The 21,199-nt window shown below is 42.6% G+C and overlaps 1 pseudogene; it reads left to right on the top strand.

The window, feature by feature from the left end:
- Window positions 1-5,264: 5,264 nt before the first annotated feature.
- On the top strand, window positions 5,265-6,208 carry LOC133395035 (uncharacterized; annotated as a pseudogene).
- Window positions 6,209-21,199: the final 14,991 nt, after the last annotated feature.

The following is a 21,199-nucleotide window of genomic DNA, read 5'->3' as shown; positions in this document are numbered from 1 at the left end:
ATTCTGAAACCCATCAAGCCTGCACACCAAATGCATTCACACGTATGCAACGATGCCAATTGCTAACCAACCAAATCTTCAAGAATTTGCTCAGTTCATATCTGCTTTACGCCATCTTCTTCTTCTAAGGTCTTTATAGGCCGTCCACAAGGACAGAGAAGGCATGGTAGGCGCAAATTGAGGTGGCAAGATGGCGTGGAGGCGTCCGCCATTAAGGCCTGGGTAACGGACTGGCAGACGAAGGCGCGAGACCGTGAGCGGTTTCTTGTGCACTCCAGAGGCAGGACACGACCGCAAAGCGGTTGTAGTGCCGGATAAGTAAGTAAGGAAGTTACGCCATCTTAGCCGAACATGATGCTAAGCACGGTACTAATGATATAAGGTGCGGAACAGCAATCAACGGAGCAAACCTGGTCGACTTGATGTTGAAAACTGCTGAAACGTGGAAAGACATAGCAAATGGCATGCGATCGATACTGCTGAAGCTGCAGGCCTCAGGGAAAGAGGATCAACGACTTGGGGGTGCGTAAAAAGTGTTGTGCGTATTGTGAAAGTGTTTAGTGTATCTGTGCACGAATCTCACACGGCGCCACGGAGGTGACGAAATGTTGAGAAAAAATTCAACTTTTTTCTCAAGTCTCTACTAGCAAAGAGAGTGAAAAAGTGTACGACTTTCTGGCGAGGGGCATGTAGAAGCAGGGAGAGCAGTGGTGGCCAGTTAGTGTTTCCCCTCCCCCCCCCCCGAACGCCACACACACTCACTCACTCACACACACACACACACACACACACACACACACACACACACACACACACACACACACACACACACACACACACACACACACACACACACACACACACACACACACACACACACACATACACACACACACACACACATACACACACACACACACACACACACACACACACACACACACACACAAACACGCGCGCGCGCACACACACACACAAATTGAGAAAACTCTTTTCTTGCCACATGCGGCAAAATCGCATGCTGCGAGGTTCTGACCGTTACCCCTAGCCATATAAAATCACATAGCACAAAAAAATCGAATAGTGAACATTTAACCTAAAAATTCACCTTTATTTGATTCAAAGCCAAGTGGCCTTCACTCCTTTTATCGCTATGAGCCACTGATACGCTAAATTCGCTACTGCTTGGAAACACGCACGTACGCGAAAATTCTGCCCACTATACGTCTACACGCTCTCGCTGCTGAACACCAAATGGACGTCTGTCGCGCACGATCGCAGCTTACCGAGCAAGGTGTTTTGATGAACTGTACCCAACGGTTAACAGCCTAAGATTTTATATTGACCTCCCAACGGTCAAAAGCCGAAGATTTTATATTGACCTTTCACTTTTTCTATCTGTCTCTCGCTCTAATTTGAGCGATTTTCCCCTGATGAGTGTCCCCGAGCCTCCTCGTGTGGTTGTTGTTGTTGGAAGTTGAAGCCGAAACCCCTTCGTGCGCTCTCCGAATCAGACGAAGACCAAAATCGAGTTTTTTTTGCTTGGCTGAAGCGAACGAGAGAAACAGCGATAATGAAAAAACAGTGCTATGAAAAAAATCTCATTCTAACGAGCACGCGCCAACGTTTTAGCCATGAGAATGTATTTGTGAGGTAGGTATATTTTGGATTATAGTGGTGCTACGTTTCTGCTGACAAAATTTTTTGTCATTCTGTGTGGTTTACCAAGTGCCAAGTGCAAGTGTTCATCAAGTGTGTAAGACAAGTGTGTTAGAAAAGTGGTAAAATGTCGCAAAATTGCAGCAAAAATGGGCATTTTTATGCAAAGTGCCGTAAACTGATGGACGAGATTGAGCTCTCGTACCAGGAAGCTCTCCAAGAGGCAAACGATGGGTTTGTCCCGCTGCCAAACATGGGTAAGTAAAAAAGCAAGTTTGTGGTTATTTGTCAGTGCATATCATGTTATAATATTTAACATTATATAAAAAGTGCAGTATAATTCGGTGTACAATAATTCGGTATGAAAGCGGTCGGGCCGGTCTGGTGGTACAGTCGTCAACTCATACAACTTCACAACATGCCCGTCATGGGTTCAAGTCCCGAATAGACCGTGCCCCCATACGTAGGACTGCCCCCAACAAAAAAAAAGTCACTGAAAACCAATGCCACTTCACTAGTGGGTATAGCTAGGCCTTGACCGGCAGCGGTTGTTGTGCCAAAAGAAGAAGAAGAAGAAGAATAATGTTAATTGATTTAAGGGCACCAAAATAAAAATATCTATGTGCGAAACGGTGCAAGAAAAAAAAAATATTATCATACCCGTGATCTATGTGCGTGTGTCAAAAAGCCACGGTGTGAAAAACGGAATTATATTTTGTATTTATAATCGTCATACAATTGCCGTCAATGTCGGTGTTCAGTGTGGTAAATGTGTTAAGTGTTCAGTGAATGTGTAAAAATGTGTTTCAAAAGGGCGGTCCTGTGGTACAGTCGTCAATTCGCTCGACTTAACAACATGCCCCTCATGGGTTCAAGCCACGTATGGACCGTCCTTCCGTAGCCGGACTGACCATCCGGCTGCGTGGTACTAATTATGTATCACAAACTTAAATAGTCCAGTATGACCGCGCAGGTCGCGGACGTTAAGTAAAATATGAAGAAGTGTTTCAAAACAAAAATTAGTTTTGAAAAAACATTATTCATTTAATGTTGCCGCTAGTCGTCAAAAGCACGACCTATGAACATGCCCGTCATGGGTTTAAGGACCGCATGAGCCGAGCATCCTATGAGCAGGGCAGGGCTAATTGTGTTGGACAAAAAAAAAATAAAAAAGGCTTAGATAAGTGGCTAAGAGCAGTAGCGCAGGGTAAGAAAAGTGGTTCAGACTGGCAAAACGGATAAGGTTTCCACAGATTCACCATGACAAATGCCACAAGACCGGACGTGAATCGATTCTTGACTATCCGTACGAAACCAGGACTGACGATCCTGCTTCTCATACCATAAATTCTCAAAAGCCTTTAACAAGCCATTGAGGTTGACACGATCCAAATGTAAATTAAAAACCGTGCGATCATGATCAAATACATTATTTGTTGCACTGGTCAATCGGGCAAAAATTTGGTCCGTTCCTATTATTGCAGGTAGCTATTGTAGTGTGGCGACGGGAAAACACCTAATCAACAATTCAAATGTCGGATCGGAAAGCAGAAAACAAATATTCGATAATACAGCGTTCATCATAGAAACTATATTCGTACTATAATTCGAATAAATAATTTTTAAAAAAAATATCTACACACAGCATGTGATTTGTTTCTTTATTGACAAAATCCGACATTTCACAAGTTCGAAAGAAACGTTGTAATTATTTTACATGTCTTTTATTTGATTATATTGTTGACTATAAATTATCTTCCCAATCAAGACTTTTCGGATGACGATATGGTTCCGGAAGTGCCGCAAGGCCAATCTGCGACATCAAGCACTGCCGGAACAAGTGCTGAAAACGTCGCGGATGATGCTGAAGATTTCGACCACGGGGAACATTATCCGAACGGGGAGGACAGCGACGATTTTTATCACGGCGCTTCCGATGAGAATGACTCTTATGAGATCTTTGACCATCTAAGTTTGTTGGATTGTCTTAGATTCTTTGCAATTAAGAGTCAGCTCCCTCGTTCGGTGGTCAATATGCTACTGGCGATCCTACGGAAGAAGGTAGATGCCACTCTTCCAAAAGATAGCCGGACTTTGGTGCGAACACCTCCCCGTGCTGCTGGCAGCATTTATAAAATCGGGGGAGGTGACTTTTGATACGGAGGATTATCGCCAGTCCTGACCAAGTATTTTCAGTAAGTATATTATGTTTTGAGTTATGTTTCAATTGCTACAAAAAACTTGTATATTATTATTTATAGAAACATCGAACCCCGAGACGATCCTTTCAAGCTAGACGTATCGGTCGACGGGCTACCGCTACATAAGGGTGGGCCGACCCAGGTCTGGCCTATTCTGGTGAAAGCGGTAGACTTGCCTAAGCTTCCACTCATGTTGGTGGCCGCATATAGTGGCTATACAAAGCCGGCAAGTGTGGAAGAATTTTTGCGGCCGCTAGTGAATGATTTTAATATCATTCAGCGAGGAGGCTTGACCATCGGCGATAAAACATTGCAGTTTCGGGTACGCAATTTTACAGGGTTTTCCATTCCAATTAACAACTGTCCACAGTCAACTAGCAATCCTCGATTTGAAAAACACGATTGTCTACCACTTACAAACAAGTCAAGCCGTTTTTGGTACACTGTCCATTTCAATTTCACAATTGTCGTCTTCGAAAACACATGTCAGATGCAGCACGGGTTTGGCTGGAACGTGTATCACTTGTCTGTAAGAATTGAACCATGTTGTAAACAGGTCTTGATTGAATATCAGAATATGGGAAAGCTGAGCAATTTGGACATGTTAAACAGTTTTATCATTTGGTTTTAGTTATTCTTGGATCGTTACAGTTTTTAGGTTATTTTGGGACGTTGTAATTTTTTTCATTAGCTACCAGTAAAAGCACCGATAAATGTCAAAATTCCTGCATTGTATTGAAAGATTTAAGTATACATAAAATGCCTAACATGTCCATGTTGCCCAGCAGCCCAACTACAAGTGATACACGTTCCAGCCAAAACCAAAACAAACCGTGCCGCATCTGACGTGTGTTTTCGAAGACGACAATTGTGAAATTGAAATGGACAGTGTACCAAAAACGGCTTGACTTGTTTGTAAGTGGTAGACAATCGTGTTTTTCAAATCGAGGATTGCTAGTTGACTGTGGACAGTTGTTAATTGGAATGGAAAACCCTGTATCGCTGATACACCGGCTCGAGCGTTCATTTTAGGTAACGAAATAAATAACATTATCGTAAACCTTTTAGCTAAATACAATATATATTATATTTTCAGCAACGACGAACCACAACGGATACGACAGTTGTTTAAAGTGCACTTGCCATGGCGAAGAGGGAAAAAAAATTATTTTTGATTCCGTCGATGCTCCCCTTCGTACGGACGAAGGGTTTCGTAGTAGAGTCATATTGAACCATCATCAGGAGTGGCGTACACCTTTAGAAGAGTTAGACAATTTTGATTTAGTCGATAACGCTCCCACGTCGGAGCGTGAACACCTGTGTGACGAGGGGTGTACACGTTTTATGCAACGGGGATTTATGTTCGGCAAATTTCCCCGTAATAAAAAGTGGACACCTCTCCAAATGAAAGCTGCGTCTAAATTTTTAATGCAGACGAAGCTTCCTACTGAGATCCATCGATCATTTCGGCTTCTCAGATATCACGCCTTTTGGAAAGCTACGCGTTTCGTAGCTATCTACATTATGCATCAGTTGTGGTTCTAAAGGACCTGGTTGATCCAATCGCCTATGGTCACTTCCTGCTCTACTTTAGTGCTGTGACAATTTTTTCGACCAAATTTCACCAGCACTTGTGGCTCCGTGCTCGAGATTATCTTCGCATATTTGTGAAGAATTTCGGCCAAGTCTACGGTCGAAAATATTTAACAAGCAACATCCACCTTCTCGTTCACATTTATAAAGATGTTGAAAAATTTGGAGCGCTCGACGATTTTTCGGCCTACGCAACAGAAAACTTTTTGCAAAATTTTCCACGCTGGGTCCGACCGGGCACGAAATGTGTGGAGCAAATTGCAAACAGATCAAGCGATCTAATGAGCCTTGATCTGGTTTCTACCCCGCCAGCTCCACAGTATCCGATGTTGAAGGCAAATGGTGTCGGTCTACATGTGACCGCCGATTTTGTCTTGCTGCCAAAATTTCAAGACCAATGGTTTTTGACCAAGGACAATGGCATAGTTAAATTTTTGAGTGCAAAAACATCAAGCTCGCACGATATCACCGTAGTTGGGATCCGGTTTTTAACCATGGCCGCGCTTTACGAGATGTCAGCAGAAGGCGGTGTTATTGCACCAATGTCTTCTGCTGAGATCCACGTTTACCAAACGATGGAAAACGCGCCGGCTGTGGTGGTGGAGGTTCCATGGACTGCAATCAGATGCAAAATGGTTGCAGTGAAGCAACCCACTCATCCTCTTAATCTCCCTCCCATTGATCCTTCACCAAACTCAACAACTCCTACCGCCATAGCCTTTTTTCCTCTTCTCCACACCTTTATTCCTGATTAATTTCCTCCCTTCAGTAACAAAAATTTGCCTCCTCGACACCCTCGAAGACGACGTGTGGTTGCACATGGTAAGTAAAAACTTCCTGAAATTGCATAAAGTAGTTGGTCTAATTTTTCCTCTTGTTACAGGTAAACTTCCACCGAAACTCCGGATAATTCGTGCCCATCCATCTGTGATATGGACGGGAAGGTGGACAAAGCTTACATTAAGGGGGCGGGGGGGGGGGACGACGACGACCCTTTTAACAGCACTACGGACAATTTTAGGACATGTTTGCCGTGCTGGACACTGCGTATCCGTATCAGGCCTCCTCCAGGCGAGCTGCCTTTTCCCCGTGGTTAATGGAACAAAGTGGGTTGGGGGTTTGTGTGTGTGTGTGTGTGTGTATTTTTTTGCACAATCAAATATAAATTGTGCTTTTTTTCTGCTGGCCTGTTATATGAAAGGCAGGCAATGGTGCAAGCGGCTGACATGGCACTTAGTTTTTATTTTCCTTTTTTTAACTATATTGAATTTTTTATAGGTTAGTTTAAGTTTAGGTTGAATTTTCTTTTCTTTAGGTTGAGTTGGTTTAAAATGTAATTTTACGTTTACATTTAAGCTTACTTCGAACTTTTTAGTAGTAGTAGTAGTCTTAACGATACCATTGTAGTGTGAATTTGATTGATAGAACTATTTGTATACCTCTAGTACCATAGTTGGTTGCCAGTGAAAAGGATTTTTTTCTTCTATTTGGCGGAACGATCAGCACGTTCCTTTTATTGTATATGGCATAGCTACGGCTTACGAGGCTTAAAAAGTACCACGCAGCATGATAGTCAGTCTTTGCTACGAGTAGGTCAGTCCATACGAGGCTTGAACCATAGAATGATGTGTTGTAAAATATTGCTAGTGAATTCGTTTTGCTATTTACTTCAGCACCATGTTTTTTTTTGGTAAACATACTTTTCCACGTCTTCTAAATTCGTTCATTTTTGCTTAGCCATAACAAAGAACCATAGTCGAAGTAAGGTTTTAACCTTACTCAATTGGTATAACATATATTACATAAAATATGAAACAATACACACAAAACTTAGGAATTCTCTTGCGTAGATCAAATTAGAGAGCATTTAGTTATGTAAAGTTGATTACTACATACGGATGGCTGATGATAAAGCTTTTCATAGGAAGTATATATTGTGCAATTTGAGCACAAAATATAACCAATTGCATTTCATATAATGTGCATATAACTTAAATGGCTAATTGCCCTGAGGCCAGGATATGTAACATGTCAAAGCCTCAGTTATATTACTATGTACCCAACATCAACTTTTGCGTTAAACCGTGTAATCGACATAACAATAGTAAAAATAGCAATGTAGATTATAAAAACTTTTTTGAGCATCACATCCGCAAACGACGTTAGCAAACAGGCAAGGCAAACACTTCACAAAACGGTAAGTTAATTGGTAAGATATGATTGTTACCATTTCTAACGTTATTATTTGAAATTTACAGAACACAAAATGCACAGGCACAATGCTACCGTCAGACAAACTAACTATGTACATCAATTCTACAACAAGATGGTATACTATTTGGTGGAACCACACAAGCAGGACCTTCGCATCGTTGCGATACGCGAACTCATCAAGGTAAGAAAACATTATATACATTAGTTTTACGCACTGCATTAGTGCACCGTTTTATGGTAATTGTTTTTCATCATTTAGTCTAGTGCATAGTAAATGATGTACACAATGTTAGTGAAATTCCCATTTTTTCAATTAATTTTTATTTTCATTTTAATTCAAGAGCTGCTAAAAAGCGATTATGCCGCAAAGAAGACAAAGCGAAGGAAAAAATCAAAGAAAGACAACATTGAACATCAGGTGGATTGAAGGAAGTGCAGTGAATAACTATGAAGGTAATATAATTATTCTTTTTATTTCGTTTACAAACAACACTCTTTCGCATATTCTTGCAAGCAAGGCGGCTCTTGGAATTACGCAATTTTGATTTAAAAAATAATTGCGCCCTTTTCAACGTTACAGTTTCATTTAAAGTTCGACCAACGGCCATTAGAAGGTGATGGACATGTTTGTACCGGTACATTGGAATCTTCGGACCATTTGCTCCTCCGCCCAGCCAACTGCACTTGCAAAGGAAGGGGGCGCTAAACAGCTTAAACACTGCTTCGTGCATTCGATTGTCTGGAGTATTCGAAGTAAGAGAATTCGATATTCTTCTAGCAGTAGCGATAAATACATTTTTGTCGCTCAACATACTTTCAAAATTGTCTAAAGCAAAATTGTCTAAAGCTAAAGTTTTCTATTTCAGCCGGTCTAGGTGTTTCATCAACTTCATCTATTGTAAAACAATTTGAAGTACTCGCCGGGCAATTTGGACAGGTAAAAGAGCTATTCAAAACATTCTTCTGGATAATAGCTTTCGTTAACATATACAAATGCTTGTTTTGTTCTTGTAATTGATTTAACAATGTGTCCAGCTGTGTGCAGCATGTACTACAAATTACTCTTTCTTCCACACATCCACTAGGAGCACCGGTTCTGTGGTGCAACTCCATTGAGGATGTTGCTGACGGTAGCTGGAGCGGTGCTTCAACCGGATGAGAATCCTGTATGGCCTCAATACACGGATCAATCGAGGATATTTCGACAGTGGCCAATCGAGATGGTTGACGTTCAGCAACGCTGGGTGCAATCTTCGTGCGGTTGCTTTCCACAGCAGCTGTTATACAAACGCCATCGAAAAATGCTAGCGGAGGAGCCTCACGGACGTCAACGGTAGAAACTGTCTCCGTGGGATGTTTTTCCACAGCTCTCTGCTGATTTTCAGCTACGTCAATTGTCAACGGAGATGGTTCACGGACGTTAATGTTGGACACCGGTACCACCGTGCAGTTATTAACAGATTGTGGTGTTCCACTGTTAATAAAGGCCAACACAGATGGCTCACGGGCGACAACGCTGGGCACGTCAAGCATGTTACGCTTTTGTACAACATATTTCTGTGAAACATCGCCAAAATAGGCCAAGGGAGGCGGCTCAGTAACAACACGGGCCTCCTTTTTCGTTCGCGGCTTTTTCGATCCTGCTTCCAATACGTTGAAAGACGTCGAGGGTGGCCGGGACGTGTTGTACAGCGTTAGATCTTTAGACGGTTTATCACTGACTTGCCGTTTTGATAGAACCGTATTAAAAAATATTAACGGTGGTGGATTTTCTTTCAAGCTACTTTGCATTTTGACTTTGCAACTGCATCACACAAAATAAGTTTGCAATTGAACTGCTTGGATACAAATGCTGCTTGCTTGTACCAATACTAACTCACTAATATTCATGTAGTAATACAGTTTAGCTATCAATACTAATAACAGCTCATTATTGCTCATCAATACAAATCGCGCTTGTGCTGTTCACAATAAAAGCACGTGTAAGGTATACTTGTATGTGTGTGATTTTATTTAAGATCGAAAGAGCGCGAGATCACCAAAACTCTTATTGAGAGAATTTTTTGTGATCTGCTTTCTTAAAACAGCCCGCAGCGCAATGCGATCGAAAAATCACTCAATTCTCTGGCTTTCGCCATACATGCAACTCACGGGCGCTCATGAACTAATCCTTTCTCGCTTTTGCTTTTATATCGTTCCCTTTTACGCGCGTGTAGCTCGCTGCCAATCGTGATTTGAGTGGAGTGTACTCTCTCGGTTAGGGCCGGTACCGAACACACTTGTTTGTGTATATTCGGTCCTATAAGAGCGCCTATCAAACTGTGTTCCCTTTAATGTCGTGTTGTCCTTTTCTATCATGTGGATGTTGTCTGATTCGATCGCGTTTGGCGCCTAGAAATTGTAATCGAAGCTTCTAACGCGATTTGATCATCATAGAGTGCACAATCCGTTCTTATTGATACCGTGAAATTTTCAATCAATTTGTGCGAAAATTAAGCAAGTGCTGTGATAATGGCAACACGTCGTGATAAGCGAAGTGGTATGGTGTACCATGCACGTGATCATTTGCTGAAGCGGCGCTTGCAGGAATGGGAGGAGGAATGTGCACGTGCTAGCCTTCCGCAATCCACAACAATGGGTAAGTGTAATGCAAAAAGAGCAAAAAAAAGGATTGATCGAAAGTGTTCCAAGTCGTGCCAAGTGTTGTTAATGAATTTCTTTTTCTTTCGAACATATGGAAGTGTCCGGTAAGTGGAGATGATTTTAATTCATTCTTTATCAATAACTTGACGTTCGTTGTGTCTATTTTTTTACTGTACAGAAAATCTCCTATCATCGATGAGCGATAGTGAGGAGGAAGGTGCGATGGGCTACAGCAGCGGTGCTGGTACCGATACGGACGGTGGTTTGCCGCACGAGGTGCCGCTGCAAGATCGTCCGTTCGGCGAAGCGTCGTTTGAGGATGGCTTGAGACTGTGGGCACTACAGACCGGCCAAACTCATAGAGCTTTGGCCCTTTTACTTGCCCACATTAGGCAGCACCAACCGCACTGCAAATTGCCACGCGATCCCCGGACGCTGATGCACACAGCAAATTTTCTCATCCTGCTTCAGTAAAGTTTTTTACTGAAACGGTTCAGTAATAGAATATTTTACTGATTTTCAGCATAAATGTCATTTTTTTTATTGATTTTCAGTAAAACAATTTACTGAATGCATTTCAGTAATACACATATTACTGAAAATCAGTAAAATAAGTGTCAAATTAGTCGTTTCACTGGATATCAGTAAAACAAATTACTGAAAATGCAGCAATTCATTCTGTCAAATCGACCTGTCAGTCAGAACATCAAAACAAAACAATGCGGTACCTACTAGCTCGTGATGTGCAAAAAGTTGATTTTGTAGACGCTTACAGGCACCCTGGTGAAATTTCAGGTGATATTTCGGATTACGGGATTAATTTAGAACAATTGACAGCCGTGTTGGTGTGTAAAATGTTTGCTACAATCCACTGTGCTTGCTGAAATTGCGTGGTGTCTGTGAGCGCTTACTGAACCATCTACACTTGCGGCGGCAAAATACAGTATAAAAACTGTATAAAACAACACAAAACATGTATGAACATGAATTGAGGAACTGGGAATCTCTGCGCATGAATAAAAACTCAATTTATAAGAAATATTTCGTCATTTTTTAATCGCTACCAATTACTGAAAAATCAGTAATATAAGAATGGCTTTACTGGGATTTCAGTAGACGAGCTGTCATTTTGGTGAGCATCGGACATTACTGAATGATTCAGTAAACATTCTTTTTACTGAAAGGATTACTGAAACTTCAGTTAAAAAAATTTCAGTAATATTTTACTGAAGTTCAGTAAAAAAAGTTTTCTGTGCACACACCGGTGTCGAAATCGACGGAAGCGGCGGTAACGTCCATCGGCGGAGGAAGTCTGTGGTACAGAGGTGTGGCTACATGTTTGCAGCAATATTATCGGTAAGTGTTGAAAAGTCGCTAAGTTTTCCATTACAATCAATGGATTGTTCCGTGTTCTCACTAGTGTGTATGTTTGATTTTATTTTAGCAATGTAAAACCTCCTGTCAAGGGTTTTGAGATCGATTTTTTTGTAGATGGTATGCCGCTCTACAAAAGCAGTCGGTCTCAGTTTTGGCCGATTTTGATGAAGGTTTTTAACGTGCCCGATTCTCCCGTTATGGTGGTGGCCATATTCTGTGGCGAATCCAAACCACACTCCCTGGAGGAGTATTTAAGGCGGTTTGTGGAGGAGATGAACGATCTTCAGACAAATCATTTGGCAATTGGGCAGCAATTATATTGGGTCTGTTTGCGAGCCATCATTGCCGATGCACCAGCAAAATCGTTTATAAAAGGTAGGTTTAAGGTTATTTGGAGAAATTTTGTATGGCAACTCTTGTGAGTTTTATTTTTGTTATTCATTTTATAGGTGTGAAAGGCCATACTTCATACAGCGCTTGTCACAAATGCACGGTGGAAGGGCAAATGTGTGGGCACCGGATGTATTTCCCATACAGTACAGATACCCAAGAAAGGACTGACGAATTGTTCTGTGCTGGAAAGTACCCGGACCATATCATCCGCCCTACTCCACTATCCGACATGATAAACTGTCATATGATTATGGATTTTGTGTTGGATTGCATGCACCTGATTGATAAAGGAGTGCTGGCAAGAAAAATGGACATATGGATTAACGGCCATCCAGAGGTGAAGTTTAAGCTGTCCCGACAGCAACAGCGTGAAATGTCGGCACATCTTCATCGTCTAAGCCTGCCTTCAGACTTCCAACGAAGGTTGCGAAACTTGCATTATGTAAAGCTGTGGAAGGCATCCGAATACAGGATGTTTTTGCATTATGCAGGTTTCGTAGTACTGAAGGACAGACTTTGCGATGCAGCGTACCAGCATTTCATGCTGTTGTTTGTTGCGAACACTTTCCTCTCCACGTCGCACCATGAGGAAAAATTGGAGTATGCAGCATCGTTGCTGGAGCAGTTTGTGGCATATTATGCTCATGTTTACAGCCCCACGCTTGTGAACAGCAATGTGCATAATCTGCACAGCAAATTTTCTCATCCTGCTTCAGTAAAGTTTTTTACTGAAACGGTTCAGTAATAGAATATTTTACTGATTTTCAGCATAAATGTCATTTTTTTTATTGATTTTCAGTAAAACAATTTACTGAATGCATTTCAGTAATACACATATTACTGAAAATCAGTAAAATAAGTGTCAAATTAGTCGTTTCACTGGATATCAGTAAAACAAATTACTGAAAATGCAGCAATTCATTCTGTCAAATCGACCTGTCAGTCAGAACATCAAAACAAAACAATGCGGTACCTACTAGCTCGTGATGTGCAAAAAGTTGATTTTGTAGACGCTTACAGGCACCCTGGTGAAATTTCAGGTGATATTTCGGATTACGGGATTAATTTAGAACAATTGACAGCCGTGTTGGTGTGTAAAATGTTTGCTACAATCCACTGTGCTTGCTGAAATTGCGTGGTGTCTGTGAGCGCTTACTGAACCATCTACACTTGCGGCGGCAAAATACAGTATAAAAACTGTATAAAACAACACAAAACATGTATGAACATGAATTGAGGAACTGGGAATCTCTGCGCATGAATAAAAACTCAATTTATAAGAAATATTTCGTCATTTTTTAATCGCTACCAATTACTGAAAAATCAGTAATATAAGAATGGCTTTACTGGGATTTCAGTAGACGAGCTGTCATTTTGGTGAGCATCGGACATTACTGAATGATTCAGTAAACATTCTTTTTACTGAAAGGATTACTGAAACTTCAGTTAAAAAAATTTCAGTAATATTTTACTGAAGTTCAGTAAAAAAAGTTTTCTGTGTGCTGCACGTTTACGATGACGTATTTCGATTTGGGAATATTAACACTACATCGGCATACGATTACGAGGCGAAGCTGCACGATGTGGGAAAATTGGTCCATTCTGGGAGGAACAGCCTAGCACAAGCAGTTCATCGACTGATTGAGCTAGAGCACATCGAGGTTGCTAAATAATGCAATCCAGCAACTGCAGTAGAATGCACCACCCGAATGGTAAAAGGCAAGGAGATAATTGCCACTGTGAGGAAAGGTTTGATGTTGCGAACCAATTTTCGCGATCAGTGGTACATGACAAATGATGGCACCATCGTTAAGTACCACACCGCAACACAACAGGGCGCGCAGCTAATCGTTGAAGGGCATGCCCTGAAACAGAAATATTCTGCTTTTAGCCAGCCCTGCCCTTCAGAGCATGTTTTGATATTTAGGGGGTGTTGAAGACGTTAATTCCGGTCAAATTCAACGCACGCTGAGCAGCTCAATACTGTGCAAGCTTGCTGCTGTAGAAACCGCCAAAGAGGGTGAGTTTATGTTTGTGCCATTAACACATACCTTTCCAACGGCAAATAAACAAACTAAAAATAACTAAGCCGAAAGTCGTTTGGTCGTCTGATTTGAGGAAAGAAACGGGCTACTTTTATCGACTAGCTTTTCGTTAAGTTTCATTTTTAATTAGAAGGAAAGCGGACACTGCGCCTCCAATTTCATCAACAGAGATAATTATTTGCAACAAAGGAACTTCATCGCAAAATTAACCAAAATGCTCTGACAATTAATAGTACATCTTTGTTTTATTTTATTTTATTTTTTTGTTGACTAGCAAATAAGAAAAGCATAGCCTATCATAACGTGCCACTCGGATTTTATTTGATTGCGCGTGTTATAGTATTTACTTTATGAAAGGGCAAAACATATTGAGATCATCATATTGAGATAAATATAAAAAAATAAACGAATAAAAAAATCCATGTAAATATTAATTCATTATGAAATAAAAAAAAGGTTTTTTTTCGCGTCATTTAATTGTTCAATTCTGCTTTAATACCAAATTATGCTAAACGATGCTTACCTATGCTATGCTAACCTAAACTTACTAAGCTAAATGGGTCACCTATAGCTATCTAATCAATAATAAACTAGACTAACTTAATATAAGCTAAATTATATTTAAATTGTACCCACCATCCCCGTCACCATCCACTACAGGGTCCGGTTTTTTTGGCACGCGTTGATACGCGTACCGCAATTTTTTCCCGAAATAATCCCGGACAAATCCGGGAGCTATAGTAACTTTATTGGTGCTCCCAATCTTCTTAAAAAGCTGCAAAATGTTGCTATATTTTTATAGCAAGTTTTGCATTCCTCCCGCTCCAGCTGCAGCGAGGCAAAAACTCCTTGGCGAAAACAAGATCCCTTGCTTTGTCTAGACGTTTTTGTGGCTCGGAGTCGAACACCTCAGCCTGCAGCCAAGCTAAGCTATCCCGCATACACTCAGCATCGCCCAGCTTCTGCTCTAAAGCATTTAGCTCATCCTCCGTTGTGACGAGCGTAAGTTTAAAGTCCTCGGGGAGGGGGGGGAGCATATCCATCTTGGCCAACGCAGATCGATTTTTTGATCTGCCCCACCTGCACTTCGGCCAGGTGCACCGACTTGGCGATGGCCGAAATTTTGCTTGATATTTCAGCATGATGCTTCTTTTGCTCCCCCCGCATCCCCTCGACGGATTCGTCTAATCGATCCAGCTTAAACCGGACGATCGCGAATTCCGTCAACAATTTCTCCACAACGGAGAATGGGACGGATTCGTCAGCTGAAACGACAACCGGGTCCACAACGGGAACGACAGCCTGGTTAGCAGCGGTAGTTGCAGGAACGGCATCGAGCGGTCCCAAAGCTTTGCGCTTCAGGCTGTTACCGCGCCTACGACAGCTCATCAAAGTACCAGCAGCTGGAGCGGGAGGGAAGACGGGAGCAGTAGTGACGACCGGTATTGGTGTAACGATGGGTGTGGGAGTTGTGATCGGTGCGGGAGAAGCAACGGGTGTGGCGAGCGTTTCCTCGAGCTCTTCATACGAGTTACGGCTCCGCTTCCCCAACAACCGACCGATCACCGATGAAGTGCGAGCAGCCATGGGATCATACGGGGCGGAGTGAGGCTCGTCCAGCGCTACACCTGTACCAACTACAGAAGCAGGAACAAAAGGATTTTTGCCTGGTGGTGTAGCGTTCTCCGTGTTGGTACTGGTGGCTGTGGCGGTGGTGGTGGTGGTGTGTGCGGTGGTGGCGGTGTTGGAGGTGGTGATGGTGGTGGTAGTGGCGGTGAAGGTTGTGGTGGCAATAATTTTTCGAATTGTAAGATGTCCCAAACCTGGCAGGAGCAACACATCCGACAGCACATTGATTTTTTTTCCTTGAGGCTCCATATTAGTTGCGAACGACATTAGTCTGTAAAGTATATTAGACTATGATATTAGATTTATAATAGAATTCTAACCGAGCCACGCTGTCGCGGTCAAATGGTCGAATCGGATCGGCGGCATCAAAGATACCAAACGGAGAGCAGTTCAATTCCGCAACGATCAATCGTTCGACACACAGCGAACATATGTATATATATATATATAACATAAAATAAATGTAAATAAATACTTACCACTCTTTATCAAATAACCACTAACAAGCCCGGTCGTTGATGTGCAGAATGAGATTGGCTTTGGGCAATAGAATTGATAAGCGCAATCGTATGGGTAGAGCAGCAGGGCAAAGAAGCAAGGTAGCGAAGAGGGGGAGAGGAGGGGCGCAAGTGTAGAATGAAGCAGTTGAGAAGTGTAAGCTCGAACTTTTTTCGGTCGCACTTCGATCGCATTTCGATCGAGTTTTTTGTTTCCTTTTTTTGCCGAATGGCTCTCGCATTTCGATAATTTTTTTACACGTGTCGATCGGTTTAAATTGCATAGGTGTGACAAGGACACGTGAATGAATTAATTCAAAGAGCGTGCAGAACTCACAAAATGCTCTCGTAAAGCACTCAGATCTCACGAAACACTCAATTCTCTCTCAAAATATTGCCCTATACGACTGACATTATCGGGGCGAGTACCGGCTTCGAACGCCGAAATCCGTATATATATATCTATACATATTGTATTTATATAACTATATTATTATAGATATTTGTATGTATATTTATATTCCGATATATTTTATGTTTTTTATATGTTTTTTCCAAAACTGATGAAAATATATTTCATTGGAAATTGATCACAAAACATTTTCAAAATGTTTCATACCTCTAAGTTCAATTCACTTCAATCATTTAAAGCAAAATTTAAAGCAAAACGTTACATTGAAACCAACATTCGTTCCAAATCCGCAGCGCAAAACCTCGCGGATTTCTCTCCATACAAACGGGAACGTTCGACCCCGGCAGGTAGAACTCATTCTTTCACGCGCTTCTTACAGGCTCTCAATGGTACGTTATTTTAAAACTGAGCGCCAAGTGAGCGCCTTCTGACAACCGCGGCGAACGGATCTGGTCGTTCGAAGCCCATAGTCGCCCCGTATGACTCGTATCTGGGATGAACGGAACCCAAATGCGATCCAAATGCGACCCACGCAAACAATGAGACCCCAAATTTTGAGTGATTCAGGCCGAGGGGAATGAGGAAGCTTGAGGAAGCAAGGAGAAACGCGCTGCGATGAGAGTTCGCATTCTGTTTTACACGCGCGCTTCACTAACACCAATACAAATACCGTGCTTTGACGAGCCGTCTGTGCATGTGTGTGTCTTCTTTCAGCGAGCTCAACAACTTGGTCACATCCTGTTGTCTCGCTTACACTACAGCATCGAACCATCGCTCTGTATGTCCCCCCTCCAACGCGTACAAAACCACCAGTACAGCGCGACGCTTTGTCGGAGATGCGCGTTTTGTTCTAAGTCCCGCGCGCAGCGTTTGTGCGTTGATGCGCATTTCGTACAAAATCTCGTGCGCCGGTGTGTTTTGGTAAAGTGAGCAGTGAATAAACAGTGTGCACAGACGCACATGCAGTGCGTGGATCGACAGGTAAGAATTTACTGAACAGGGTCAACGCAGATTGTCGACAAGTTTCCCGCAGCCTGGCTCGACCCGGTACTTTGCAGTATGACGTCATTCGTGAGTATGATAGATTCTGAATGTGTTGTGAAAGTGTACTTTATGTTTCAATAAAGTGTATAATCTAATAAAAAATGACCGTGTTTGTGTTTGTTGTTAGAATAAGTGCGTATTTGCGATCGTGTCTATGCATGAAAGAAAACGAGAAACGAAATAAACAACTATCTTTAGATGTGTTCGTAGCATGACTGGAAAGGACACAAACACATTGAGAACTGCAGAGCGCACCGTGCGTTACGGGTGGGGAGGGGGAGGGCTCGCGCGAGGGTGTAACTCATTCCTCTAAGAGTAACTGCTAACAGAGGGCGGTACTCAAATAACTCAAAAAATACACTCATTTTGCCGGACGGGGGATGAAAGGAACCCAAATGCGATCCAAATGCGACGCTAAAATCTCTTGGATTTTACGGTGCGGGTAGGGGATAAAACCAACACGCTTTCTCGTTCTGCAAACCTGATAGAGCGGGCTCTCTATACAACGTTTGCGGAACGAGAGAGTGTGTTGGTTGTTCCCTAGGGAGAGAAAAAATCTACTGCGAGAAAAATACGAACAACCCCCCTCACCCCCTCGAACGGTTTTGCTTCGGCTTCGGGTTATTACGGGTGCTGAAACGTTTCGCCATCTCAGCTTCAAAGTAAACTTCAATCTCAGCGGATCTCTGAGTGCTGGTGACCGGTGGGAGAGAATCTCGAGCGATTCCTTCCGAGATATGCCCCGAGAGGAAAACGAAGCTGATATAAACCAAAAACACGCGTGAACAAAACGCGGACATCTTCAAGCGATCATGAATGTGTACGTGTGCGAGTATACATGCTCGTACATAGCTTGCGTGTATGGGTGGCATGATGTACCCGCGGGCTCGAGTGCTGCGTGTTTTACCAAGGAAATAAAATGTAGTAACCAAAAATGGTACAATGACGACTGTCGATGCGATCAATCTTGAGAGATGTAGCAAAAATTCCCCTAGTGGAAAACGAATAAGAGAATCTCGAGCGATTCCTTCCGAGATATTCCCCGAGAGGAAAACGAAGCTGATATAAACCAAAATTGACACGCGTGAACAAAACGCGGACATCTTCAAGCGATCATGAATGTGTACGTGTGCGAGTATACATGCTCGTGCATGTTAGCTTGCGTGTATGGGTGGCATGATGTACCCGCGGTACAATGACGACTGTCGATGCGATCAATCTTGAGAGATGTAGCAAAAATTCCCCGAGTGGAAAACGAATAAAAGAATCTCGAGCGATTCCTTCCGAGATATTCCCCGAGAGGAAAACGAAGCTGGTATAAACCAAAATTGACACGCGTGAACAAAACGCGGACATCTTCAAGCGATCATGAATGTGTACGTGTGCGAGTATACATGCTCGTACATAGCTTGCGTGTATGGGTGGCATGATGTACCCGCGGGCTCGAGTGCTGCGTGGTTTACCAAGGAAATAAAATGTAGTAACCAAAAATGGTACAATGACGACTGTCGATGCGATCAATCTTGAGAGATGTAGCAAAAATTCCCCGAGTGGAAAACGAATAAGAGAATCTCGAGCGATTCCTTCCGAGATATGCCCCGAGAGGAAAACGAAGCTGATATAAACCAAAATTGACACGCGTGAACAAAACGCGGACATCTTCAAGCGATCATGAATGTGTACGTGTGCGAGTATACATGCTCGTACATAGTGCTCGAGTGCTGCGTGTTTTACCAAGGAAATAAAATGTAGTAACCAAAAATGGTACAATGACGACTGTCGATGCGATCAATCTTGAGAAATGTAGCAAAAATTCCCCGAGTGGAAAACGAATAAGAGAATCTCGAGCGATTCCTTCCGAGATATGCCCCGAGAGGAAAACGAAACTGGTATAAACCAAAATTGACACGAGTGAACAAAACGCGGACATCTTCAAGCGATCATGAATGTGTACGTGTGCGAGTATACATGCTCGTACATAGCTTGCGTGTATGGGTGGCATGATGTACCCGCGGGCTCGAGTGCTGCGTGGTTTACCAAGGAAATAAAATGTAGTAACCAAAAATGGTACAATGACGACTGTCGATGCGATCAATCTTGAGAGATGTAGCAAAAATTCCCCGAGTGGAAAACGAATAAGAGAATCTCGAGCGATTCCTTCCGAGATATGCCCCGAGAGGAAAACGAAGCTGATATAAACCAAAATTGACACGCGTGAACAAAACGCGGACATCTTCAAGCGATCATGAATGTGTACGTGTGCGAGTATACATGCTCGTACATAGTGCTCGAGTGCTGCGTGTTTTACCAAGGAAATAAAATGTAGTAACCAAAAATGGTACAATGACGACTGTCGATGCGATCAATCTTGAGAGATGTAGCAAAAATTCCCCGAGTGGAAAACGAATAAGAGAATCTCGAGCGATTCCTTCCGAGATATTCCCCGAGAGGAAAACGAAGCTGATATAAACCAAAATTGACACGCGTGAACAAAACGCGGACATCTTCAAGCGATCATGAATGTGTACGTGTGCGAGTATACATGCTCGTACATAGTGCTCGAGTGCTGCGTGTTTTACCAAGGAAATAAAATGTAGTAACCAAAAATGGTACAATGACGACTGTCGATGCGATCAATCTTGAGAGATGTAGCAAAAATTCCCCTAGTGGAAAACGAATAAGAGAATCTCGAGCGATTCCTTCCGAGATATTCCCCGAGAGGAAAACGAAGCTGGTATAAACCAAAATTGACACGCGTGAACAAAACGCGGACATCTTCAGGCGATCATGAATGTGTACGTGTGCGAGTATACATGCTCGTGCATGTTAGCTTGCGTGTATGGGTGGCATGATGTACCCGCGGTACAATGACGACTGTTGATGCGATCAATCTTGAGAGATGTAGCAAAAATTCCCCGAGTGGAAAACGAATAAGAGAATCTCGAGCGATTCCTTCCGAGATATTCCCCGAGAGGAAAACGAAACTGGTATAAACCAAAATTGACACGCGTGAACAAAACGCGGACATCTTCAAGCGATCATGAATGTGTATGTGTGCGAGTATACATGCTCGTACATAGCTTGCGTGTATGGGTGGCATGATGTACCCGCGGGCCGAGTGCTGCGTGTTTTACCAAGGAAATAAAATGTAGTAACCAAAAATGGTACAATGACGACTGTCGATGCGATCAATCTTGAGAAATGTAGCAAAAATTCCCCTAATGGAAAACGAATAAGAGAATCTCGAGCGATTCCTTCCGAGATATTCCCCGAGAGGAAAACGAAACTGGTATAAACCAAAATTGACACGAGTGAACAAAACGCGGACATCTTCAGGCGATCATGAATGTGTACGTGTGCGAGTATACATGCTCGTGCATGTTAGCTTGCGTGTATGGGTGGCATGATGTACCCGCGGTACAATGACGACTGTCGATGCGATCAATCTTGAGAGATGTAGCAAAAATTCCCCGAGTGGAAACCGAATAAGAG

The sequence above is a fragment of the Anopheles gambiae genome, unplaced genomic scaffold, assembly GCF_943734735.2.
Source record: "Anopheles gambiae unplaced genomic scaffold, idAnoGambNW_F1_1 scaffold_41, whole genome shotgun sequence".
NCBI lineage: Eukaryota > Metazoa > Arthropoda > Insecta > Diptera > Culicidae > Anopheles > Anopheles gambiae.
The sequence above is the reverse complement of the archived record's forward strand: the minus strand, read 5'-3'. Positions and strand labels throughout refer to the sequence as shown.